Here is a 23,830-nt window from a genome sequence, read left to right on the forward strand (position 1 = left end):
TTGTGGTGTGTGGGAATGCACTGCAAAAAACAGGACGATTTAAGGGTGTAAAAGAACCCACGCCTCCATGAGGCGACCAGAAGTCTCAGTTGCACTGAAGATCAAGCTCTCTTGAGTCTGGCGCCTTAGACCACTCGGCCATCCTGACAGCCCTGGGTGTGCACAGATCTGACTCTTCTGACTGCACCTGCCAATGTTTGCACTTACAACGTTCACAGCAATGTCACAAGTGTAAAGACCCCACAATACAACATGGCATGACAAAAAAAAAGCTAGGCACAAGAGCGACCACTGATGGATGCGGATTACTTTGTTTCGTCTTGCAAAAGTAAAGGAAGTTTCCCATGGATCGCTGGGTTCAAGGACCGCCTCTTCTTAAGCTTGCATTGAGATAATAAGGTTTTAGAGGGTGCACATAAAAGCAGCTCATGCACAGTGTTTCTGCCCGGTCTCGAACCGGGGACCTTTCGCGTGTTAGGCGAACGTGATGACCACTACACTACAGAAACTCACTTGCTGTGTTTTACTGTTAGAGCAAGGTTCCTCTCAAGGGTTCTCTCTACTTCTATTCTGCTGTATCAGCAGCCACTCAGAAAGCGAGGAACAAGTGTGAAAACTGCAGAGATATCAGCCAACATACTTGCAATTAGACGTATTAAAAATTGACTTATGCAGGCATCGACAGACAAATATCTGATGCCTAAATGCCAGCAAGTACAGCTTGGGAAAGCATCACCTGGGACACACACAGACTAAGCATGAAGGCAGAAAAAGCACGGTGATCCATGTTTCTTATGAGGTTCAAAATATTTTGTGCAACAATGCGGCGAGTGTAATGAGAAATAGTCAGGCATTGTGAGTTTTGAGTAGGATTCGTATGTTTACCTCTGAAAAAGGGCTCGTCCGGGATTTGAACACGGGACCTCTCACACCCTAATCGAGAATCATACCCCTAGACCAACGAGCCGAGGCACACAAGAGTCGCCTTTCGCACCGGCTCCGGGGGTTATTGGCAGCGAGTTAGTGAATGCTTCACCCAAAGCAAGCAACTGCACATGCTGCTCTCTTCTGCAATATGGTTGCTGTCTTTTCCATGGCCGTCATCGAACAAGAAATGAAAATGCCTCTATCCTTCAGACATTTTGTTTGTTCTAGGTGTATGCTCTCGGTGAGGTCAATAAAACCATTTCTGCACTCATGCCTTGCTTTCATGAAGTAGGCCCAACCTTCAGTACACAAGGACGTGCAAACGAATAGCGCAAACTATCGTCACTTCTCTTTTTGAGCTGTCACTGATACCCCTGGAGCACAGTACGTCACGCTGGTGAGGGATAGACAGCTTCCATTATCTCAGCTTTCCTATAAATTGAGAGAGTAAATGCAAACTGTGTGAAAAACAGAAAACTGCTCTTTCTGCCCGGTCTCGAACCAGGGACCTTTCGCATGTAAAGCGAACGTGATAACCACTACACTACAGAAACAGACACGCTTGCAGGAATCTTCTTGGCATGTAGTGGGCTGGAATGCACAGACCAAGGGCCAATGTCCATGAAGCTCAAAGTTGGACCCTCCTTACCCGATCTCTTTCTTTGGAAGAAAGGAACGAGGACCCCTTTTATTCCAAAAGGCGATTTTAAAACCATACCTGAAACCACACTAGAAAAACACTTTGCATTTAATTTTCCTACACTGATGGTCCACCCCAGAAAAGCAGTTGCAAAGAAGTCCGGCACTGAAATTCTATACGCCAAAAGTGGGAAATAGCGTAGAGGGAAAGGAACTTTCTCACCATACACGGCGTCTTATAGCATTGAAAAGAAGAAATGGCCCTATATAATAAGAAGCCTAAAAATAATTCCACAGCATGGGCTCGTCCGGGATTTGAATCCGGGACCTCTCGCACCCGAAGCGAGAATCATACCCCTAGACCAACGAGCCTGATTCCCCAGTTGGCATTTTAAGCAATTTCTGATGCGTCTTTCAGAAACAAAGCAGGGCTATTTGGCTGCTCTCTCTCTATGTGAACCACAAAAAGTCATGTTTTCTCTCAAGGTGTTGTTTTTTTCACTCTTGCAAGGAAGGGATCAGTCGATATCCTAGCTGCCAGAGAGCAGAAAAACGGCGCTGATGAGAACTGTGGCACTTTCTGGCACTTGTACTCCTCTGCAAGTCCTGGACACTTGCCCCATAGACTTCCACCCCAGATGCAAGGGAGGGCCTGCCAATTCTTGCTCCTAAGACAGAGGCATTTGATTCTTGGATTCAAACACGCTCACTCAGCGCTCGATCAGGCTCGATCAGGCGAGATTTATATGAGTGGCTCGCAGGACTGAAACACTAACCTGGGAGCCCCAGGGTGGCTAAATTCCCAGGGTGGCCATTTTTGGGCAAGTCACCTCCTTTCCTCCTGCCTCAATCTAGAATTGGCTGCAAATCACAAGATAGAGTTCAATGTCCGTGTGTACTGCCTACTCCCAGATACCTCTCTGTCTTCCTTATGTAAATTAAAATTCGCAAGGGGGGACCAATGACAATCTGCTCCTCCCACATAACCAGGAAGCCCTGTTGAACATGTCTGCCTGTGTTGTTGCAGGGACAGTGCCTTCTCCGCCCAAAAGGTGGCAGGAGAGCCTCACAACAAAGATGGGATCAACTGCTTAATGAGAAACCAGCACGGCAGTTTGTGTGATGGAGTGCAAATTTAACTGAAGGTGTGCCTGAGGTGTCCCTTCCAGGAATACATGGAATTGTGATTGAGGGCCCAGCCTGATCGTTGGTGGATTTCTCGTCATATGTTACAGGTCCGTGCAAAGATTGTGGTGTGTGGGGAATGCACTGCAAAAAACAGGACGATTTAAGGGTGTAAAAGAAACCTGTCAGAAGTGGGATTTGAACCCACGCCTCCATGAGGAGACCAGAAGTCTCAGTTGCACTGAAGATCAAGCTCTCTTGAGTCTGGCGCCTTAGACCACTCGGCCATCCTGACAGCCCTGGGTGTGCACAGATCTGACTCTTCTGACTGCACCTGCCAATGTTTGCACTTACAACGTTCACAGCAATGTCACAAGTGTAAAGACCCCACAATACAACATGGCATGACAAAAAAAAAGCTAGGCACAAGAGCGACCACTGATGGATGCGGATTACTTTGTTTCGTCTTGCAAAAGTAAAGGAAGTTTCCCATGGCTCGCTGGGTTCAAGGACCGCCTCTTCTTAAGCTTGCATTGAGATAATAGGGTTTTAGAGGGTGCACATAAAAGCAGCTCATGCACAGTGTTTCTGCCCGGTCTCGAACCGGGGACCTTTCGCGTGTTAGGCGAACGTGATGACCACTGCACTACAGAAACTCACTTGCTGTGTTTTACTGTTAGAGCAAGGTTCCTCTCAAGGGTTCTCTCTACTTCTATTCTGCTGTATCAGCAGCCACTCAGAAAGCGAGGAGCAAGTGTGAAAACTGCAGAGATATCAGCCAACATACTTGCAATTAGGCGTATTAAAAATTGACTTATGCAGGCATCGACAGACAAATATCTGATGCCTAAATGCCAGCAAGTACAGCTTGGGAAAGCATCACCTGGGACACACACAGACTAAGCATGAAGGCAGAAAAAGCACGGTGATCCATGTTTCTTATGAGGTTCAAAATATTTTGTGCAACAATGCGGCGAGTGTAATGAGAAATAGTCAGGCATTGTGAGTTTTGAGTAGGATTCGTATGTTTACCTCTGAAAAAGGGCTCGTCCGGGATTTGAACCCGGGACCTCTCGCACCCTAAGCGAGAATCATACCCCTAGACCAACGAGCCGAGGCACACAAGAGTCGCCTTTCGCACCGGCTCCCTTGGTTATTGGCAGCGAGTTAGTGAATGCTTCACCCAAAGCAAGCAACTGCACATGCTGCTCTCTTCTGCAATATGGTTGCTGTCTTTTCCATGGCCGTCATCGAACAAGAAATGAAAATGCCTCTATCCTTCAGACATTTTGTTTGTTCTAGGTGTATGCTCTCGGTGAGGTCAATAAAACCATTTCTGCTCTCATGCCTTGCTTTCATGAAGTAGGCCCAACCTTCAGTACACAAGGACGTGCAAACGAATAGCGCAAACTATCGTCACTTCTCTTTTTGAGCTGTCACTGATACCCCTGGAGCACAGTACGTCACGCTGGTGAGGGATAGACAGCTTCCATTATCTCAGCTTTCCTATAAATTGAGAGAGTAAATGCAAACTGTGTGAAAAACAGAAAGCTGCTGTTTCTGCCCGGTCTCGAACCAGGGACCTTTCGCGTGTAAAGCGAACGTGATAACCACTACACTACAGAAACAGACACGCTTGCAGGAATCTTCTTGGCATGTAGTGGGCTGGAATGCACAGACCAAGGGCCAATGTCCATGAAGCTCAAAGTTGGACCCTCCTTACCCGATCTCTTTCTTTGGAAGAAAGGAACGAGGACCCCTTTTATTCCAAAAGGCGATTTTAAAACCATACCTGAAACCACACTAGAAAAACACTTAGCATTTAATTTTCCTACACTGATGGTCCACCCCAGAAAAGCAGTTGCAAAGAAGTCCGGCACTGAAATTCTATACGCCAAAAGTGGGAAATAGCGTAGAGGTAAAGGAACTTTCTCACCATACACGGCGTCTTATAGCATTGAAAAGAAGAAATGGCCCTATATAATAAGCAGCCTAAAAATAATTCCACAGCATGGGCTCGTCCGGGATTTGAATCCGGGACCTCTCGCACCCGAAGCGAGAATCATACCCCTAGACCAACGAGCCTGATTCCCCAGTCGGCATTTTAAGCAATTTCTGATGCGTCTTTCAGAAACAAAGCAGGGCTATTTGGCTGCTCTCTCTCTATGTGAACCACAAAAAGTCATGTTTTCTCTCAAGGTGTTGTTTTTTTCACTCTTGCAAGGAAGGGATCAGTCGATATCCTAGCTGCCAGAGAGCAGAAAAAAGGCGCTGATGAGAACTGTGGCACTTTCTGGCACTTGTACTCCTCTGCAAGTCCTGGACACTTGCCCCATAGACTTCCACCCCAGATGCAAGGGAGGGCCTGCCAATTCTTGCTCCTAAGACAGAGGCATTTGATTCTTGGATTCAAACACGCTCACTCAGCGCTCGATAAGGCTCGATCAGGCGAGATTTATATGAGTGGCTCGCAGGACTGAAACACTAACCTGGGAGCCCCAGGGTGGCTGAATTCTCAGGATGGCCATTTTTGGGCAAGTCACCTCCTTTCCTCCTGCCTCAATCTAGAATTGGCTGCAAATCACAAGATAGAGTTCAATGTCCGTGTGTACTGCCTACTCCCAGATACCTCTCTGTCTTCCTTATGTAAATTAAAATTCGCAAAGGGGGACCAATGACAATCTGCTCCTCCCACATAACCAGGAAGCCCTGTTGAACATGTCTGCCTGTGTTGTTGCAGGGACAGTGCCTTCTCCGCCCAAAAGGTGGCAGGAGAGCCTCACAACAAAGATGGGATCAACTGCTTAATGAGAAACCAGCACGGCAGTTTGTGTGATGGAGTGCAAATTTAACTGAAGGTGTGCCTGAGGTGTCCCTTCCAGGAATACATGGAATTGTGATTGAGGGCCCAGCCTGATCGTTGCTGGATTTCTCGTCATATGTTACAGGTCCGTGCAAAGATTGTGGTGTGTGGGAATGCACTGCAAAAAACAGGACGATTTAAGGGTGTAAAAGAAACCTGTCAGAAGTGGGATTTGAACCCACGCCTCCATGAGGCGACCAGAAGTCTCAGTTGCACTGAAGATCAAGCTCTCTTGAGTCTGGCGCCTTAGACCACTCGGCCATCCTGACAGCCCTGGGTGTGCACAGATCTGACTCTTCTGACTGCACCTGCCAATGTTTGCACTTACAACGTTCACAGCAATGTCACAAGTGTAAAGACCCCACAATACAACATGGCATGACAAAAAAAAAGCTAGGCACAAGAGCGACCACTGATGGATGCGGATTACTTTGTTTCGTCTTGCAAAAGTAAAGGAAGTGTCCCATGGATCGCTGGGTTCAAGGACCGCCTCTTCTTAAGCTTGCATTGAGATAATAAGGTTTTAGAGGGTGCACATAAAAGCAGCTCATGCACAGTGTTTCTGCCCGGTCTCGAACCGGGGACCTTTCGCGTGTTAGGCGAACGTGATGACCACTACACTACAGAAACTCACTTGCTGTGTTTTACTGTTAGAGCAAGGTTCCTCTCAAGGGTTCTCTCTACTTCTATTCTGCTGTATCAGCAGCCACTCAGAAAGCGAGGAACAAGTGTGAAAACTGCAGAGATATCAGCCAACATACTTGCAATTAGACGTATTAAAAATTGACTTATGCAGGCATCGACAGACAAATATCTGATGCCTAAATGCCAGCAAGTACAGCTTGGGAAAGCATCACCTGGGACACACACAAACTAAGCATGAAGGCAGAAAAAGCACGGTGATCCATGTTTCTTATGAGGTTCAAAATATTTTGTGCAACAATGCGGCGAGTGTAATGAGAAATAGTCAGGCATTGTGAGTTTTGAGTAGGATTCGTATGTTTACCTCTGAAAAAGGGCTCGTCCGGGATTTGAACCCGGGACCTCTCGCACCCTAATCGAGAATCATACCCCTAGACCAACGAGCCGAGGCACACAAGAGTCGCCTTTCGCACCGGCTCCGGGGGTTATTGGCAGCGAGTTAGTGAATGCTTCACCCAAAGCAAGCAACTGCACATGCTGCTCTCTTCTGCAATATGGTTGCTGTCTTTTCCATGGCCGTCATCGAACAAGAAATGAAAATGCCTCTATCCTTCAGACATTTTGTTTGTTCTAGGTGTATGCTCTCGGTGAGGCCAATAAAACCATTTCTGCTCTCATGCCTTGCTTTCATGAAGTAGGCCCAACCTTCAGTACACAAGGACGTGCAAACGAATAGCGCAAACTATCGTCACTTCTCTTTTTGAGCTGTCACTGATACCCCTGGAGCACAGTACGTCACGCTGGTGAGGGATAGACAGCTTCCATTATCTCAGCTTTCCTATAAATTGAGAGAGTAAATGCAAACTGTGTGAAAAACAGAAAACTGCTCTTTCTGCCCGGTCTCGAACCAGGGACCTTTCGCATGTAAAGCGAACGTGATAACCACTACACTACAGAAACAGACACGCTTGCAGGAATCTTCTTGGCATGTAGTGGGCTGGAATGCACAGACCAAGGGCCAATGTCCATGAAGCTCAAAGTTGGACCCTCCTTACCCGATCTCTTTCTTTGGAAGAAAGGAACGAGGACCCCTTTTATTCCAAAAGGCGATTTTAAAACCATACCTGAAACCACACTAGAAAAACACTTTGCATTTAATTTTCCTACACTGATGGTCCACCCCAGAAAAGCAGTTGCAAAGAAGTCCGGCACTGAAATTCTATACGCCAAAAGTGGGAAATAGCGTAGAGGGAAAGGAACTTTCTCACCATACACGGCGTCTTATAGCATTGAAAAGAAGAAATGGCCCTATATAATAAGAAGCCTAAAAATAATTCCACAGCATGGGCTCGTCCGGGATTTGAATCCGGGACCTCTCGCACCCGAAGCGAGAATCATACCCCTAGACCAACGAGCCTGATTTCCCAGTTGGCATTTTAAGCAATTTCTGATGCGTCTTTCAGAAACAAAGCAGGGCTATTTGGCTGCTCTCTCTCTATGTGAACCACAAAAAGTCATGTTTTCTCTCAAGGTGTTGTTTTTTTCACTCTTGCAAGGAAGGGATCAGTCGATATCCTAGCTGCCAGAGAGCAGAAAAACGGCGCTGATGAGAACTGTGGCACTTTCTGGCACTTGTACTCCTCTGCAAGTCCTGGACACTTGCCCCATAGAGTTCCACCCCAGATGCAAGGGAGGGCCTGCCAATTCTTGCTCCTAAGACAGAGGCATTTGATTCTTGGATTCAAACACGCTCACTCAGCGCTCGATCAGGCTCGATCAGGCGAGATTTATATGAGTGGCTCGCAGGACTGAAACACTAACCTGGGAGCCCCAGGGTGGCTAAATTCCCAGGATGGCCATTTTTGGGCAAGTCACCTCCTTTCCTCCTGCCTCAATCTAGAATTGGCTGCAAATCACAAGATAGAGTTCAATGTCCGTGTGTACTGCCTACTCCCAGATACCTCTCTGTCTTCCTTATGTAAATTAAAATTCGCAAGGGGGGACCAATGACAATCTGCTCCTCCCACATAACCAGGAAGCCCTGTTGAACATGTCTGCCTGTGTTGTTGCAGGGACAGTGCCTTCTCCGCCCAAAAGGTGGCAGGAGAGCCTCACAACAAAGATGGGATCAACTGCTTAATGAGAAACCAGCACGGCAGTTTGTGTGATGGAGTGCAAATTTAACTGAAGGTGTGCCTGAGGTGTCCCTTCCAGGAATACATGGAATTGTGATTGAGGGCCCAGCCTGATCGTTGGTGGATTTCTCGTCATATGTTACAGGTCCGTGCAAAGATTGTGGTGTGTGGGAATGCACTGCAAAAAACAGGACGATTTAAGGGTGTAAAAGAAACCTGTCAGAAGTGGGATTTGAACCCACGCCTCCATGAGGAGACCAGAAGTCTCAGTTGCACTGAAGATCAAGCTCTCTTGAGTCTGGCGCCTTAGACCACTCGGCCATCCTGACAGCCCTGGGTGTGCACAGATCTGACTCTTCTGACTGCACCTGCCAATGTTTGCACTTACAACGTTCACAGCAATGTCACAAGTGTAAAGACCCCACAATACAACATGGCATGACAAAAAAAAAGCTAGGCACAAGAGCGACCACTGATGGATGCGGATTACTTTGTTTCGTCTTGCAAAAGTAAAGGAAGTTTCCCATGGCTCGCTGGGTTCAAGGACCGCCTCTTCTTAAGCTTGCATTGAGATAATAAGGTTTTAGAGGGTGCACATAAAAGCAGCTCATGCACAGTGTTTCTGCCCGGTCTCGAACCGGGGACCTTTCGCGTGTTAGGCGAACGTGATGACCACTACACTACAGAAACTCACTTGCTGTGTTTTACTGTTAGAGCAAGGTTCCTCTCAAGGGTTCTATCTACTTCTATTCTGCTGTATCAGCAGCCACTCAGAAAGCGAGGAACAAGTGTGAAAACTGCAGAGATATCAGCCAACATACTTGCAATTAGACGTATTAAAAATTGACTTATGCAGGCATCGACAGACAAATATCTGATGCCTAAATGCCAGCAAGTACAGCTTGGGAAAGCATCACCTGGGACACACACAGACTAAGCATGAAGGCAGAAAAAGCACGGTGATCCATGTTTCTTATGAGGTTCAAAATATTTTGTGCAACAATGCGGCGAGTGTAATGAGAAATAGTCAGGCATTGTGAGTTTTGAGTAGGATTCGTATGTTTACCTCTGAAAAAGGGCTCGTCCGGGATTTGAACCCGGGACCTCTCACACCCTAATCGAGAATCATACCCCTAGACCAACGAGCCGAGGCACACAAGAGTCGCCTTTCGCACCGGCTCCGGGGGTTATTGGCAGCGAGTTAGTGAATGCTTCACCCAAAGCAAGCAACTGCACATGCTGCTCTCTTCTGCAATATGGTTGCTGTCTTTTCCATGGCCGTCATCGAACAAGAAATGAAAATGCCTCTATCCTTCAGACATTTTGTTTGTTCTAGGTGTATGCTCTCGGTGAGGTCAATAAAACCATTTCTGCTCTCATGCCTTGCTTTCATGAAGTAGGCCCAACCTTCAGTACACAAGGACGTGCAAACGAATAGCGCAAACTATCGTCACTTCTCTTTTTGAGCTGTCACTGATACCCCTGGAGCACAGTACGTCACGCTGGTGAGGGATAGACAGCTTCCATTATCTCAGCTTTCCTATAAATTGAGAGAGTAAATGCAAACTGTGTGAAAAACAGAAAACTGCTCTTTCTGCCCGGTCTCGAACCAGGGACCTTTCGCGTGTAAAGCGAACGTGATAACCACTACACTACAGAAACAGACACGCTTGCAGGAATCTTCTTGGCATGTAGTGGGCTGGAATGCACAGACCAAGGGCCAATGTCCATGAAGCTCAAAGTTGGACCCTCCTTACCCGATCTCTTTCTTTGGAAGAAAGGAACGAGGACCCCTTTTATTCCAAAAGGCGATTTTAAAACCATACCTGAAACCACACTAGAAAAACACTTTGCATTTAATTTTCCTACACTGATGGTCCACCCCAGAAAAGCAGTTGCAAAGAAGTCCGGCACTGAAATTCTATACGCCAAAAATGGGAAATAGCGTAGAGGGAAAGGAACTTTCTCACCATACACGGCGTCTTATAGCATTGAAAAGAAGAAATGGCCCTATATAATAAGAAGCCTAAAAATAATTCCACAGCATGGGCTCGTCCGGGATTTGAATCCGGGACCTCTCGCACCCGAAGCGAGAATCATACCCCTAGACCAACGAGCCTGATTCCCCAGTTGGCATTTTAAGCAATTTCTGATGCGTCTTTCAGAAACAAAGCAGGGCTATTTGGCTGCTCTCTCTCTATGTGAACCACAAAAAGTCATGTTTTCTCTCAAGGTGTTGTTTTTTTCACTCTTGCAAGGAAGGGATCAGTCGATATCCTAGCTGCCAGAGAGCAGAAAAAAGGCGCTGATGAGAACTGTGGCACTTTCTGGCACTTGTACTCCTCTGCAAGTCCTGGACACTTGCCCCATAGACTTCCACCCCAGATGCAAGGGAGGGCCTGCCAATTCTTGCTCCTAAGACAGAGGCATTTGATTCTTGGATTCAAACACGCTCACTCAGCGCTCGATCAGGCTCGATCAGGCGAGATTTATATGAGTGGCTCGCAGGACTGAAACACTAACCTGGGAGCGCCAGGGTGGCTAAATTCCCAGGATGGCCATTTTTGGGCAAGTCACCTCCTTTCCTCCTGCCTCAATCTAGAATTGGCTGCAAATCACAAGATAGAGTTCAATGTCCGTGTGTACTGCCTACTCCCAGATACCTCTCTGTCTTCCTTATGTAAATTAAAATTCGCAAGGGGGGACCAATGACAATCTGCTCCTCCCACATAACCAGGAAGCCCTGTTGAACATGTCTGCCTGTGTTGTTGCAGGGACAGTGCCTTCTCCGCCCAAAAGGTGGCAGGAGAGCCTCACAACAAAGATGGGATCAACTGCTTAATGAGAAACCAGCACGGCAGTTTGTGTGATGGAGTGCAAATTTAACTGAAGGTGTGCCTGAGGTGTCCCTTCCAGGAATACATGGAATTGTGATTGAGGGCCCAGCCTGATCGTTGGTGGATTTCTCGTCATATGTTACAGGTTCGTGCAAAGATTGTGGTGTGTGGGGAATGCACTGCAAAAAACAGGACGATTTAAGGGTGTAAAAGAAACCTGTCAGAAGTGGGATTTGAACCCACGCCTCCATGAGGAGACCAGAAGTCTCAGTTGCACTGAAGATCAAGCTCTCTTGAGTCTGGCGCCTTAGACCACTCGGCCATCCTGACAGCCCTGGGTGTGCACAGATCTGACTCTTCTGACTGCACCTGCCAATGTTTGCACTTACAACGTTCACAGCAATGTCACAAGTGTAAAGACCCCACAATACAACATGGCATGACAAAAAAAAAGCTAGGCACAAGAGCGACCACTGATGGATGCGGATTACTTTGTTTCGTCTTGCAAAAGTAAAGGAAGTTTCCCATGGCTCGCTGGGTTCAAGGACCGCCTCTTCTTAAGCTTGCATTGAGATAATAGGGTTTTAGAGGGTGCACATAAAAGCAGCTCATGCACAGTGTTTCTGCCCGGTCTCGAACCGGGGACCTTTCGCGTGTTAGGCGAACGTGATGACCACTGCACTACAGAAACTCACTTGCTGTGTTTTACTGTTAGAGCAAGGTTCCTCTCAAGGGTTCTCTCTACTTCTATTCTGCTGTATCAGCAGCCACTCAGAAAGCGAGGAGCAAGTGTGAAAACTGCAGAGATATCAGCCAACATACTTGCAATTAGGCGTATTAAAAATTGACTTATGCAGGCATCGACAGACAAATATCTGATGCCTAAATGCCAGCAAGTACAGCTTGGGAAAGCATCACCTGGGACACACACAGACTAAGCATGAAGGCAGAAAAAGCACGGTGATCCATGTTTCTTATGAGGTTCAAAATATTTTGTGCAACAATGCGGCGAGTGTAATGAGAAATAGTCAGGCATTGTGAGTTTTGAGTAGGATTCGTATGTTTACCTCTGAAAAAGGGCTCGTCCGGGATTTGAACCCGGGACCTCTCGCACCCTAAGCGAGAATCATACCCCTAGACCAACGAGCCGAGGCACACGAGAGTCGCCTTTCGCACCGGCTCCCTTGGTTATTGGCAGCGAGTTAGTGAATGCTTCACCCAAAGCAAGCAACTGCACATGCTGCTCTCTTCTGCAATATGGTTGCTGTCTTTTCCATGGCCGTCATCGAACAAGAAATGAAAATGCCTCTATCCTTCAGACATTTTGTTTGTTCTAGGTGTATGCTCTCGGTGAGGTCAATAAAACCATTTCTGCTCTCATGCCTTGCTTTCATGAAGTAGGCCCAACCTTCAGTACACAAGGACGTGCAAACGAATAGCGCAAACTATCGTCACTTCTCTTTTTGAGCTGTCACTGATACCCCTGGAGCACAGTACGTCACGCTGGTGAGGGATAGACAGCTTCCATTATCTCAGCTTTCCTATAAATTGAGAGAGTAAATGCAAACTGTGTGAAAAACAGAAAGCTGCTGTTTCTGCCCGGTCTCGAACCAGGGACCTTTCGCGTGTAAAGCAAACGTGATAACCACTACACTACAGAAACAGACACGCTTGCAGGAATCTTCTTGGCATGTAGTGGGCTGGAATGCACAGACCAAGGGCCAATGTCCATGAAGCTCAAAGTTGGACCCTCCTTACCCGATCTCTTTCTTTGGAAGAAAGGAACGAGGACCCCTTTTATTCCAAAAGGCGATTTTAAAACCATACCTGAAACCACACTAGAAAAACACTTAGCATTTAATTTTCCTACACTGATGGTCCACCCCAGAAAAGCAGTTGCAAAGAAGTCCGGCACTGAAATTCTATACGCCAAAAGTGGGAAATAGCGTAGAGGTAAAGGAACTTTCTCACCATACACGGCGTCTTATAGCATTGAAAAGAAGAAATGGCCCTATATAATAAGCAGCCTAAAAATAATTCCACAGCATGGGCTCGTCCGGGATTTGAATCCGGGACCTCTCGCACCCGAAGCGAGAATCATACCCCTAGACCAACGAGCCTGATTCCCCAGTCGGCATTTTAAGCAATTTCTGATGCGTCTTTCAGAAACAAAGCAGGGCTATTTGGCTGCTCTCTCTCTATGTGAACCACAAAAAGTCATGTTTTCTCTCAAGGTGTTGTTTTTTTCACTCTTGCAAGGAAGGGATCAGTCGATATCCTAGCTGCCAGAGAGCAGAAAAAAGGCGCTGATGAGAACTGTGGCACTTTCTGGCACTTGTACTCCTCTGCAAGTCCTGGACACTTGGACCATAGACTTCCACCCCAGATGCAAGGGAGGGCCTGCCAATTCTTGCTCCTAAGACAGAGGCATTTGATTCTTGGATTCAAACACGCTCACTCAGCGCTCGATCAGGCTCGATCAGGCGAGATTTATATGAGTGGCTCGCAGGACTGAAACACTAACCTGGGAGCCCCAGGGTGGCTGAATTCTCAGGATGGCCATTTTTGGGCAAGTCACCTCCTTTCCTCCTGCCTCAATCTAGAATTGGCTGCAAATCACAAGATAGAGTTCAATGTCCGTGTGTACTGCCTACTCCCAGATACCTCTCTGTCTTCCTTATGTAAATTAAAATTCGCAAGGGGGGACCAATGACAATCTGCTCCTCCCACATAACCAGGAAGCCCTGTTGAACATGTCTGCCTGTGTTGTTGCAGGGACAGTGCCTTCTCCGCCCAAAAGGTGGCAGGAGAGCCTCACAACAAAGATGGGATCAACTGCTTAATGAGAAACCAGCACGGCAGTTTGTGTGATGGAGTGCAAATTTAACTGAAGGTGTGCCTGAGGTGTCCCTTCCAGGAATACATGGAATTGTGATTGAGGGCCCAGCCTGATCGTTGCTGGATTTCTCGTCATATGTTACAGGTCCGTGCAAAGATTGTGGTGTGTGGGAATGCACTGCAAAAAACAGGACGATTTAAGGGTGTAAAAGAAACCTGTCAGAAGTGGGATTTGAACCCACGCCTCCATGAGGCGACCAGAAGTCTCAGTTGCACTGAAGATCAAGCTCTCTTGAGTCTGGCGCCTTAGACCACTCGGCCATCCTGACAGCGCTGGGTGTGCACAGATCTGACTCTTCTGACTGCACCTGCCAATGTTTGCACTTACAACGTTCACAGCAATGTCACAAGTGTAAAGACCCCACAATACAACATGGCATGACAAAAAAAAAGCTAGGCACAAGAGCGACCACTGATGGATGCGGATTACTTTGTTTCGTCTTGCAAAAGTAAAGGAAGTGTCCCATGGATCGCTGGGTTCAAGGACCGCCTCTTCTTAAGCTTGCATTGAGATAATAAGGTTTTAGAGGGTGCACATAAAAGCAGCTCATGCACAGTGTTTCTGCCCGGTCTCGAACCGGGGACCTTTCGCGTGTTAGGCGAACGTGATGACCACTACACTACAGAAACTCACTTGCTGTGTTTTACTGTTAGAGCAAGGTTCCTCTCAAGGGTTCTCTCTACTTCTATTCTGCTGTATCAGCAGCCACTCAGAAAGCGAGGAACAAGTGTGAAAACTGCAGAGATATCAGCCAACATACTTGCAATTAGACGTATTAAAAATTGACTTATGCAGGCATCGACAGACAAATATCTGATGCCTAAATGCCAGCAAGTACAGCTTGGGAAAGCATCACCTGGGACACACACAAACTAAGCATGAAGGCAGAAAAAGCACGGTGATCCATGTTTCTTATGAGGTTCAAAATATTTTGTGCAACAATGCGGCGAGTGTAATGAGAAATAGTCAGGCATTGTGAGTTTTGAGTAGGATTCGTATGTTTACCTCTGAAAAAGGGCTCGTCCGGGATTTGAACCCGGGACCTCTCGCACCCTAATCGAGAATCATACCCCTAGACCAACGAGCCGAGGCACACAAGAGTCGCCTTTCGCACCGGCTCCGGGGGTTATTGGCAGCGAGTTAGAGAATGCTTCACCCAAAGCAAGCAACTGCACATGCTGCTCTCTTCTGCAATATGGTTGCTGTCTTTTCCATGGCCGTCATCGAACAAGAAATGAAAATGCCTCTATCCTTCAGACATTTTGTTTGTTCTAGGTGTATGCTCTCGGTGAGGCCAATAAAACCATTTCTGCTCTCATGCCTTGCTTTCATGAAGTAGGCCCAACCTTCAGTACACAAGGACGTGCAAACGAATAGCGCAAACTATCGTCACTTCTCTTTTTGAGCTGTCACTGATACCCCTGGAGCACAGTACGTCACGCTGGTGAGGGATAGACAGCTTCCATTATCTCAGCTTTCCTATAAATTGAGAGAGTAAATGCAAACTGTGTGAAAAACAGAAAACTGCTCTTTCTGCCCGGTCTCGAACCAGGGACCTTTCGCGTGTAAAGCGAACGTGATAACCACTACACTACAGAAACAGACACGCTTGCAGGAATCTTCTTGGCATGTAGTGGGCTGGAATGCACAGACCAAGGGCCAATGTCCATGAAGCTCAAAGTTGGACCCTCCTTACCCGATCTCTTTCTTTGGAAGAAAGGAACGAGGACCCCTTTTATTCCAAAAGGCGATTTTAAAACCATACCTGAAACCACACTAGAAAAACACTTTGCATTTAATTTTCCTACACTGATGGTCCACCCCAGAAAAGCAGTTGCAAAGAAGTCCGGCACTGAAATTCTATACGCCAAAAGTGGGAAATAGCGTAGAGGGAAAGGAACTTTCTCACCATACACGGCGTCTTATAGCATTGAAAAGAAGAAATGGCCCTATATAATAAGAAGCCTAAAAATAATTCCACAGCATGGGCTCGTCCGGGATTTGAATCCGGGACCTCTCGCACCCGAAGCGAGAATCATACCCCTAGACCAACGAGCCTGATTTCCCAGTTGGCATTTTAAGCAATTTCTGATGCGTCTTTCAGAAACAAAGCAGGGCTATTTGGCTGCTCTCTCTCTATGTGAACCACAAAAAGTCATGTTTTCTCTCAAGGTGTTGTTTTTTTCACTCTTGCAAGGAAGGGATCAGTCGATATCCTAGCTGCCAGAGAGCAGAAAAACGGCGCTGATGAGAACTGTGGCACTTTCTGGCACTTGTACTCCTCTGCAAGTCCTGGACACTTGCCCCATAGACTTCCACCCCAGATGCAAGGGAGGGCCTGCCAATTCTTGCTCCTAAGACAGAGGCATTTGATTCTTGGATTCAAACACGCTCACTCAGCGCTCGATCAGGCTCGATCAGGCGAGATTTATATGAGTGGCTCGCAGGACTGAAACACTAACCTGGGAGCCCCAGGGTGGCTAAATTCCCAGGATGGCCATTTTTGGGCAAGTCACCTCCTTTCCTCCTGCCTCAATCTAGAATTGGCTGCAAATCACAAGATAGAGTTCAATGTCCGTGTGTACTGCCTACTCCCAGATACCTCTCTGTCTTCCTTATGTAAATTAAAATTCGCAAGGGGGGACCAATGACAATCTGCTCCTCCCACATAACCAGGAAGCCCTGTTGAACATGTCTGCCTGTGTTGTTGCAGGGACAGTGCCTTCTCCGCCCAAAAGGTGGCAGGAGAGCCTCACAACAAAGATGGGATCAACTGCTTAATGAGAAACCAGCACGGCAGTTTGTGTGATGGAGTGCAAATTTAACTGAAGGTGTGCCTGAGGTGTCCCTTCCAGGAATACATGGAATTGTGATTGAGGGCCCAGCCTGATCGTTGGTGGATTTCTCGTCATATGTTACAGGTTCGTGCAAAGATTGTGGTGTGTGGGGAATGCACTGCAAAAAACAGGACGATTTAAGGGTGTAAAAGAAACCTGTCAGAAGTGGGATTTGAACCCACGCCTCCATGAGGAGACCAGAAGTCTCAGTTGCACTGAAGATCAAGCTCTCTTGAGTCTGGCGCCTTAGACCACTCGGCCATCCTGACAGCCCTGGGTGTGCACAGATCTGACTCTTCTGACTGCACCTGCCAATGTTTGCACTTACAACGTTCACAGCAATGTCACAAGTGTAAAGACCCCACAATACAACATGGCATGACAAAAAAAAAGCTAGGCACAAGAGCGACCACTGATGGATGCGGATTACTTTGTTTCGTCTTGCAAAAGTAAAGGAAGTTTCCCATGGCTCGCTGGGTTCAAGGACCGCCTCTTCTTAAGCTTGCATTGAGATAATAGGGTTTTAGAGGGTGCACATAAAAGCAGCTCATGCACAGTGTTTCTGCCCGGTCTCGAACCGGGGACCTTTCGCGTGTTAGGCGAACGTGATGACCACTGCACTACAGAAACTCACTTGCTGTGTTTTACTGTTAGAGCAAGGTTCCTCTCAAGGGTTCTCTCTACTTCTATTCTGCTGTATCAGCAGCCACTCAGAAAGCGAGGAGCAAGTGTGAAAACTGCAGAGATATCAGCCAACATACTTGCAATTAGGCGTATTAAAAATTGACTTATGCAGGCATCGACAGACAAATATCTGATGCCTAAATGCCAGCAAGTACAGCTTGGGAAAGCATCACCTGGGACACACACAGACTAAGCATGAAGGCAGAAAAAGCACGGTGATCCATGTTTCTTATGAGGTTCAAAATATTTTGTGCAACAATGCGGCGAGTGTAATGAGAAATAGTCAGGCATTGTGAGTTTTGAGTAGGATTCGTATGTTTACCTCTGAAAAAGGGCTCGTCCGGGATTTGAACCCGGGACCTCTCGCACCCTAAGCGAGAATCATACCCCTAGACCAACGAGCCGAGGCACACGAGAGTCGCCTTTCGCACCGGCTCCCTTGGTTATTGGCAGCGAGTTAGTGAATGCTTCACCCAAAGCAAGCAACTGCACATGCTGCTCTCTTCTGCAATATGGTTGCTGTCTTTTCCATGGCCGTCATCGAACAAGAAATGAAAATGCCTCTATCCTTCAGACATTTTGTTTGTTCTAGGTGTATGCTCTCGGTGAGGTCAATAAAACCATTTCTGCTCTCATGCCTTGCTTTCATGAAGTAGGCCCAACCTTCAGTACACAAGGACGTGCAAACGAATAGCGCAAACTATCGTCACTTCTCTTTTTGAGCTGTCACTGATACCCCTGGAGCACAGTACGTCACGCTGGTGAGGGATAGACAGCTTCCATTATCTCAGCTTTCCTATAAATTGAGAGAGTAAATGCAAACTGTGTGAAAAACAGAAAGCTGCTGTTTCTGCCCGGTCTCGAACCAGGGACCTTTCGCGTGTAAAGCAAACGTGATAACCACTACACTACAGAAACAGACACGCTTGCAGGAATCTTCTTGGCATGTAGTGGGCTGGAATGCACAGACCAAGGGCCAATGTCCATGAAGCTCAAAGTTGGACCCTCCTTACCCGATCTCTTTCTTTGGAAGAAAGGAACGAGGACCCCTTTTATTCCAAAAGGCGATTTTAAAACCATACCTGAAACCACACTAGAAAAACACTTAGCATTTAATTTTCCTACACTGATGGTCCACCCCAGAAAAGCAGTTGCAAAGAAGTCCGGCACTGAAATTCTATACGCCAAAAGTGGGAAATAGCGTAGAGGTAAAGGAACTTTCTCACCATACACGGCGTCTTATAGCATTGAAAAGAAGAAATGGCCCTATATAATAAGCAGCCTAAAAATAATTCCACAGCATGGGCTCGTCCGGGATTTGAATCCGGGACCTCTCGCACCCGAAGCGAGAATCATACCCCTAGACCAACGAGCCTGATTCCCCAGTCGGCATTTTAAGCAATTTCTGATGCGTCTTTCAGAAACAAAGCAGGGCTATTTGGCTGCTCTCTCTCTATGTGAACCACAAAAAGTCATGTTTTCTCTCAAGGTGTTGTTTTTTTCACTCTTGCAAGGAAGGGATCAGTCGATATCCTAGCTGCCAGAGAGCAGAAAAAAGGCGCTGATGAGAACTGTGGCACTTTCTGGCACTTGTACTCCTCTGCAAGTCCTGGACACTTGGACCATAGACTTCCACCCCAGATGCAAGGGAGGGCCTGCCAATTCTTGCTCCTAAGACAGAGGCATTTGATTCTTGGATTCAAACACGCTCACTCAGCGCTCGATCAGGCTCGATCAGGCGAGATTTATATGAGTGGCTCGCAGGACTGAAACACTAACCTGGGAGCCCCAGGGTGGCTGAATTCTCAGGATGGCCATTTTTGGGCAAGTCACCTCCTTTCCTCCTGCCTCAATCTAGAATTGGCTGCAAATCACAAGATAGAGTTCAATGTCCGTGTGTACTGCCTACTCCCAGATACCTCTCTGTCTTCCTTATGTAAATTAAAATTCGCAAGGGGGGACCAATGACAATCTGCTCCTCCCACATAACCAGGAAGCCCTGTTGAACATGTCTGCCTGTGTTGTTGCAGGGACAGTGCCTTCTCCGCCCAAAAGGTGGCAGGAGAGCCTCACAACAAAGATGGGATCAACTGCTTAATGAGAAACCAGCACGGCAGTTTGTGTGATGGAGTGCAAATTTAACTGAAGGTGTGCCTGAGGTGTCCCTTCCAGGAATACATGGAATTGTGATTGAGGGCCCAGCCTGATCGTTGCTGGATTTCTCGTCATATGTTACAGGTCCGTGCAAAGATTGTGGTGTGTGGGAATGCACTGCAAAAAACAGGACGATTTAAGGGTGTAAAAGAAACCTGTCAGAAGTGGGATTTGAACCCACGCCTCCATGAGGCGACCAGAAGTCTCAGTTGCACTGAAGATCAAGCTCTCTTGAGTCTGGCGCCTTAGACCACTCGGCCATCCTGACAGCGCTGGGTGTGCACAGATCTGACTCTTCTGACTGCACCTGCCAATGTTTGCACTTACAACGTTCACAGCAATGTCACAAGTGTAAAGACCCCACAATACAACATGGCATGACAAAAAAAAAGCTAGGCACAAGAGCGACCACTGATGGATGCGGATTACTTTGTTTCGTCTTGCAAAAGTAAAGGAAGTGTCCCATGGATCGCTGGGTTCAAGGACCGCCTCTTCTTAAGCTTGCATTGAGATAATAAGGTTTTAGAGGGTGCACATAAAAGCAGCTCATGCACAGTGTTTCTGCCCGGTCTCGAACCGGGGACCTTTCGCGTGTTAGGCGAACGTGATGACCACTACACTACAGAAACTCACTTGCTGTGTTTTACTGTTAGAGCAAGGTTCCTCGCAAGGGTTCTCTCTACTTCTATTCTGCTGTATCAGCAGCCACTCAGAAAGCGAGGAACAAGTGTGAAAACTGCAGAGATATCAGCCAACATACTTGCAATTAGACGTATTAAAAATTGACTTATGCAGGCATCGACAGACAAATATCTGATGCCTAAATGCCAGCAAGTACAGCTTGGGAAAGCATCACCTGGGACACACACAAACTAAGCATGAAGGCAGAAAAAGCACGGTGATCCATGTTTCTTATGAGGTTCAAAATATTTTGTGCAACAATGCGGCGAGTGTAATGAGAAATAGTCAGGCATTGTGAGTTTTGAGTAGGATTCGTATGTTTACCTCTGAAAAAGGGCTCGTCCGGGATTTGAACCCGGGACCTCTCGCACCCTAATCGAGAATCATACCCCTAGACCAACGAGCCGAGGCACACAAGAGTCGCCTTTCGCACCGGCTCCGGGGGTTATTGGCAGCGAGTTAGAGAATGCTTCACCCAAAGCAAGCAACTGCACATGCTGCTCTCTTCTGCAATATGGTTGCTGTCTTTTCCATGGCCGTCATCGAACAAGAAATGAAAATGCCTCTATCCTTCAGACATTTTGTTTGTTCTAGGTGTATGCTCTCGGTGAGGCCAATAAAACCATTTCTGCTCTCATGCCTTGCTTTCATGAAGTAGGCCCAACCTTCAGTACACAAGGACGTGCAAACGAATAGCGCAAACTATCGTCACTTCTCTTTTTGAGCTGTCACTGATACCCCTGGAGCACAGTACGTCACGCTGGTGAGGGATAGACAGCTTCCATTATCTCAGCTTTCCTATAAATTGAGAGAGTAAATGCAAACTGTGTGAAAAACAGAAAACTGCTCTTTCTGCCCGGTCTCGAACCAGGGACCTTTCGCGTGTAAAGCGAACGTGATAACCACTACACTACAGAAACAGACACGCTTGCAGGAATCTTCTTGGCATGTAGTGGGCTGGAATGCACAGACCAAGGGCCAATGTCCATGAAGCTCAAAGTTGGACCCTCCTTACCCGATCTCTTTCTTTGGAAGAAAGGAACGAGGACCCCTTTTATTCCAAAAGGCGATTTTAAAACCATACCTGAAACCACACTAGAAAAACACTTTGCATTTAATTTTCCTACACTGATGGTCCACCCCAGAAAAGCAGTTGCAAAGAAGTCCGGCACTGAAATTCTATACGCCAAAAGTGGGAAATAGCGTAGAGGGAAAGGAACTTTCTCACCATACACGGCGTCTTATAGCATTGAAAAGAAGAAATGGCCCTATATAATAAGAAGCCTAAAAATAATTCCACAGCATGGGCTCGTCCGGGATTTGAATCCGGGACCTCTCGCACCCGAAGCGAGAATCATACCCCTAGACCAACGAGCCTGATTTCCCAGTTGGCATTTTAAGCAATTTCTGATGCGTCTTTCAGAAACAAAGCAGGGCTATTTGGCTGCTCTCTCTCTATGTGAACCACAAAAAGTCATGTTTTCTCTCAAGGTGTTGTTTTTTTCACTCTTGCAAGGAAGGGATCAGTCGATATCCTAGCTGCCAGAGAGCAGAAAAACGGCGCTGATGAGAACTGTGGCACTTTCTGGCACTTGTACTCCTCTGCAAGTCCTGGACACTTGCCCCATAGACTTCCACCCCAGATGCAAGGGAGGGCCTGCCAATTCTTGCTCCTAAGACAGAGGCATTTGATTCTTGGATTCAAACACGCTCACTCAGCGCTCGATCAGGCTCGATCAGGCGAGATTTATATGAGTGGCTCGCAGGACTGAAACACTAACCTGGGAGCCCCAGGGTGGCTAAATTCCCAGGATGGCCATTTTTGGGCAAGTCACCTCCTTTCCTCCTGCCTCAATCTAGAATTGGCTGCAAATCACAAGATAGAGTTCAATGTCCGTGTGTACTGCCTACTCCCAGATACCTCTCTGTCTTCCTTATGTAAATTAAAATTCGCAAGGGGGGACCAATGACAATCTGCTCCTCCCACATAACCAGGAAGCCCTGTTGAACATGTCTGCCTGTGTTGTTGCAGGGACAGTGCCTTCTCCGCCCAAAAGGTGGCAGGAGAGCCTCACAACAAAGATGGGATCAACTGCTTAATGAGAAACCAGCACGGCAGTTTGTGTGATGGAGTGCAAATTTAACTGAAGGTGTGCCTGAGGTGTCCCTTCCAGGAATACATGGAATTGTGATTGAGGGCCCAGCCTGATCGTTGGTGGATTTCTCGTCATATGTTACAGGTCCGTGCAAAGATTGTGGTGTGTGGGAATGCACTGCAAAAAACAGGACGATTTAAGGGTGTAAAAGAAACCTGTCAGAAGTGGGATTTGAACCCACGCCTCCATGAGGAGACCAGAAGTCTCAGTTGCACTGAAGATCAAGCTCTCTTGAGTCTGGCGCCTTAGACCACTCGGCCATCCTGACAGCCCTGGGTGTGCACAGATCTGACTCTTCTGACTGCACCTGCCAATGTTTGCACTTACAACGTTCACAGCAATGTCACAAGTGTAAAGACCCCACAATACAACATGGCATGACAAAAAAAAAGCTAGGCACAAGAGCGACCACTGATGGATGCGGATTACTTTGTTTCGTCTTGCAAAAGTAAAGGAAGTTTCCCATGGCTCGCTGGGTTCAAGGACCGCCTCTTCTTAAGCTTGCATTGAGATAATAAGGTTTTAGAGGGTGCACATAAAAGCAGCTCATGCACAGTGTTTCTGCCCGGTCTCGAACCAGGGACCTTTCGCGTGTTAGGCGAACGTGATGACCACTACACTACAGAAACTCACTTGCTGTGTTTTACTGTTAGAGCAAGGTTCCTCTCAAGGGTTCTCTCTACTTCTATTCTGCTGTATCAGCAGCCACTCAGAAAGCGAGGAACAAGTGTGAAAACTGCAGAGATATCAGCCAACATACTTGCAATTAGACGTATTAAAAATTGACTTATGCAGGCATCGACAGACAAATATCTGATGCCTAAATGCCAGCAAGTACAGCTTGGGAAAGCATCACCTGGGACACACACAGACTAAGCATGAAGGCAGAAAAAGCACGGTGATCCATGTTTCTTATGAGGTTCAAAATATTTTGTGCAACAATGCGGCGAGTGTAATGAGAAATAGTCAGGCATTGTGAGTTTTGAGTAGGATTCGTATGTTTACCTCTGAAAAAGGGCTCGTCCAGGATTTGAACCCGGGACCTCTCACACCCTAATCGAGAATCATACCCCTAGACCAACGAGCCGAGGCACACAAGATTCGCCTTTCGCACCGGCTCTGGGGGTTATTGGCAGCGAGTTAGTGAATGCTTCACCCAAAGCAAGCAACTGCACATGCTGCTCTCTTCTGCAATATGGTTGCTGTCTTTTCCATGGCCGTCATCGAACAAGAAATGAAAATGCCTCTATC

General features: G+C 47.1%; 20 non-coding genes across 20 annotated transcripts; all 20 read right to left on the bottom strand.

Annotated features, from left to right (window-relative positions):
• Window positions 1–436: 436 nt before the first annotated feature.
• On the bottom strand, window positions 437–509 carry TRNAV-AAC (transfer RNA valine (anticodon AAC)). Its single transcript has one exon. It is a non-coding gene; the product is annotated as a tRNA-Val (tRNA).
• A 2,365-nt stretch (window positions 510–2,874) lies between these two features.
• On the bottom strand, window positions 2,875–2,986 carry TRNAL-CAA (transfer RNA leucine (anticodon CAA)). Its single transcript has 2 exons — window positions 2,949–2,986; window positions 2,875–2,920 (listed from the first exon to the last, which is right to left on the bottom strand). It is a non-coding gene; the product is annotated as a tRNA-Leu (tRNA).
• Window positions 2,987–3,274: 288 nt separating this feature from the next.
• Window positions 3,275–3,347, bottom strand: TRNAV-AAC (transfer RNA valine (anticodon AAC)). The gene has a single exon. It is a non-coding gene; the product is annotated as a tRNA-Val (tRNA).
• Window positions 3,348–3,733: 386 nt separating this feature from the next.
• Window positions 3,734–3,805, bottom strand: TRNAP-AGG (transfer RNA proline (anticodon AGG)). Its single transcript has one exon. It is a non-coding gene; the product is annotated as a tRNA-Pro (tRNA).
• A 441-nt stretch (window positions 3,806–4,246) lies between these two features.
• TRNAV-UAC (transfer RNA valine (anticodon UAC)) lies at window positions 4,247–4,319 on the bottom strand. Its single transcript has one exon. It is a non-coding gene; the product is annotated as a tRNA-Val (tRNA).
• Window positions 4,320–6,111: 1,792 nt separating this feature from the next.
• On the bottom strand, window positions 6,112–6,184 carry TRNAV-AAC (transfer RNA valine (anticodon AAC)). The gene has a single exon. It is a non-coding gene; the product is annotated as a tRNA-Val (tRNA).
• Window positions 6,185–8,548: 2,364 nt separating this feature from the next.
• TRNAL-CAA (transfer RNA leucine (anticodon CAA)) lies at window positions 8,549–8,660 on the bottom strand. The gene is made up of 2 exons: window positions 8,623–8,660; window positions 8,549–8,594 (listed from the first exon to the last, which is right to left on the bottom strand). It is a non-coding gene; the product is annotated as a tRNA-Leu (tRNA).
• A 288-nt stretch (window positions 8,661–8,948) lies between these two features.
• On the bottom strand, window positions 8,949–9,021 carry TRNAV-AAC (transfer RNA valine (anticodon AAC)). The gene has a single exon. It is a non-coding gene; the product is annotated as a tRNA-Val (tRNA).
• Window positions 9,022–11,386: 2,365 nt separating this feature from the next.
• On the bottom strand, window positions 11,387–11,498 carry TRNAL-CAA (transfer RNA leucine (anticodon CAA)). The gene is made up of 2 exons: window positions 11,461–11,498; window positions 11,387–11,432 (listed from the first exon to the last, which is right to left on the bottom strand). It is a non-coding gene; the product is annotated as a tRNA-Leu (tRNA).
• Window positions 11,499–11,786: 288 nt separating this feature from the next.
• TRNAV-AAC (transfer RNA valine (anticodon AAC)) lies at window positions 11,787–11,859 on the bottom strand. The gene has a single exon. It is a non-coding gene; the product is annotated as a tRNA-Val (tRNA).
• Window positions 11,860–12,245: 386 nt separating this feature from the next.
• Window positions 12,246–12,317, bottom strand: TRNAP-AGG (transfer RNA proline (anticodon AGG)). The gene has a single exon. It is a non-coding gene; the product is annotated as a tRNA-Pro (tRNA).
• Window positions 12,318–12,758: 441 nt separating this feature from the next.
• On the bottom strand, window positions 12,759–12,831 carry TRNAV-UAC (transfer RNA valine (anticodon UAC)). Its single transcript has one exon. It is a non-coding gene; the product is annotated as a tRNA-Val (tRNA).
• Window positions 12,832–14,623: 1,792 nt separating this feature from the next.
• TRNAV-AAC (transfer RNA valine (anticodon AAC)) lies at window positions 14,624–14,696 on the bottom strand. The gene has a single exon. It is a non-coding gene; the product is annotated as a tRNA-Val (tRNA).
• A 2,365-nt stretch (window positions 14,697–17,061) lies between these two features.
• TRNAL-CAA (transfer RNA leucine (anticodon CAA)) lies at window positions 17,062–17,173 on the bottom strand. Its single transcript has 2 exons — window positions 17,136–17,173; window positions 17,062–17,107 (listed from the first exon to the last, which is right to left on the bottom strand). It is a non-coding gene; the product is annotated as a tRNA-Leu (tRNA).
• Window positions 17,174–17,461: 288 nt separating this feature from the next.
• On the bottom strand, window positions 17,462–17,534 carry TRNAV-AAC (transfer RNA valine (anticodon AAC)). Its single transcript has one exon. It is a non-coding gene; the product is annotated as a tRNA-Val (tRNA).
• A 386-nt stretch (window positions 17,535–17,920) lies between these two features.
• Window positions 17,921–17,992, bottom strand: TRNAP-AGG (transfer RNA proline (anticodon AGG)). Its single transcript has one exon. It is a non-coding gene; the product is annotated as a tRNA-Pro (tRNA).
• Window positions 17,993–18,433: 441 nt separating this feature from the next.
• TRNAV-UAC (transfer RNA valine (anticodon UAC)) lies at window positions 18,434–18,506 on the bottom strand. The gene has a single exon. It is a non-coding gene; the product is annotated as a tRNA-Val (tRNA).
• Window positions 18,507–20,298: 1,792 nt separating this feature from the next.
• Window positions 20,299–20,371, bottom strand: TRNAV-AAC (transfer RNA valine (anticodon AAC)). The gene has a single exon. It is a non-coding gene; the product is annotated as a tRNA-Val (tRNA).
• Window positions 20,372–22,735: 2,364 nt separating this feature from the next.
• On the bottom strand, window positions 22,736–22,847 carry TRNAL-CAA (transfer RNA leucine (anticodon CAA)). Its single transcript has 2 exons — window positions 22,810–22,847; window positions 22,736–22,781 (listed from the first exon to the last, which is right to left on the bottom strand). It is a non-coding gene; the product is annotated as a tRNA-Leu (tRNA).
• A 288-nt stretch (window positions 22,848–23,135) lies between these two features.
• On the bottom strand, window positions 23,136–23,208 carry TRNAV-AAC (transfer RNA valine (anticodon AAC)). The gene has a single exon. It is a non-coding gene; the product is annotated as a tRNA-Val (tRNA).
• Window positions 23,209–23,830: the final 622 nt, after the last annotated feature.

Source organism: Triturus cristatus, chromosome 10 (genome assembly GCF_964204655.1).
Source record: "Triturus cristatus chromosome 10, aTriCri1.1, whole genome shotgun sequence".
In the NCBI taxonomy this organism is placed as follows: Eukaryota; Metazoa; Chordata; class Amphibia; order Caudata; family Salamandridae; genus Triturus; species Triturus cristatus.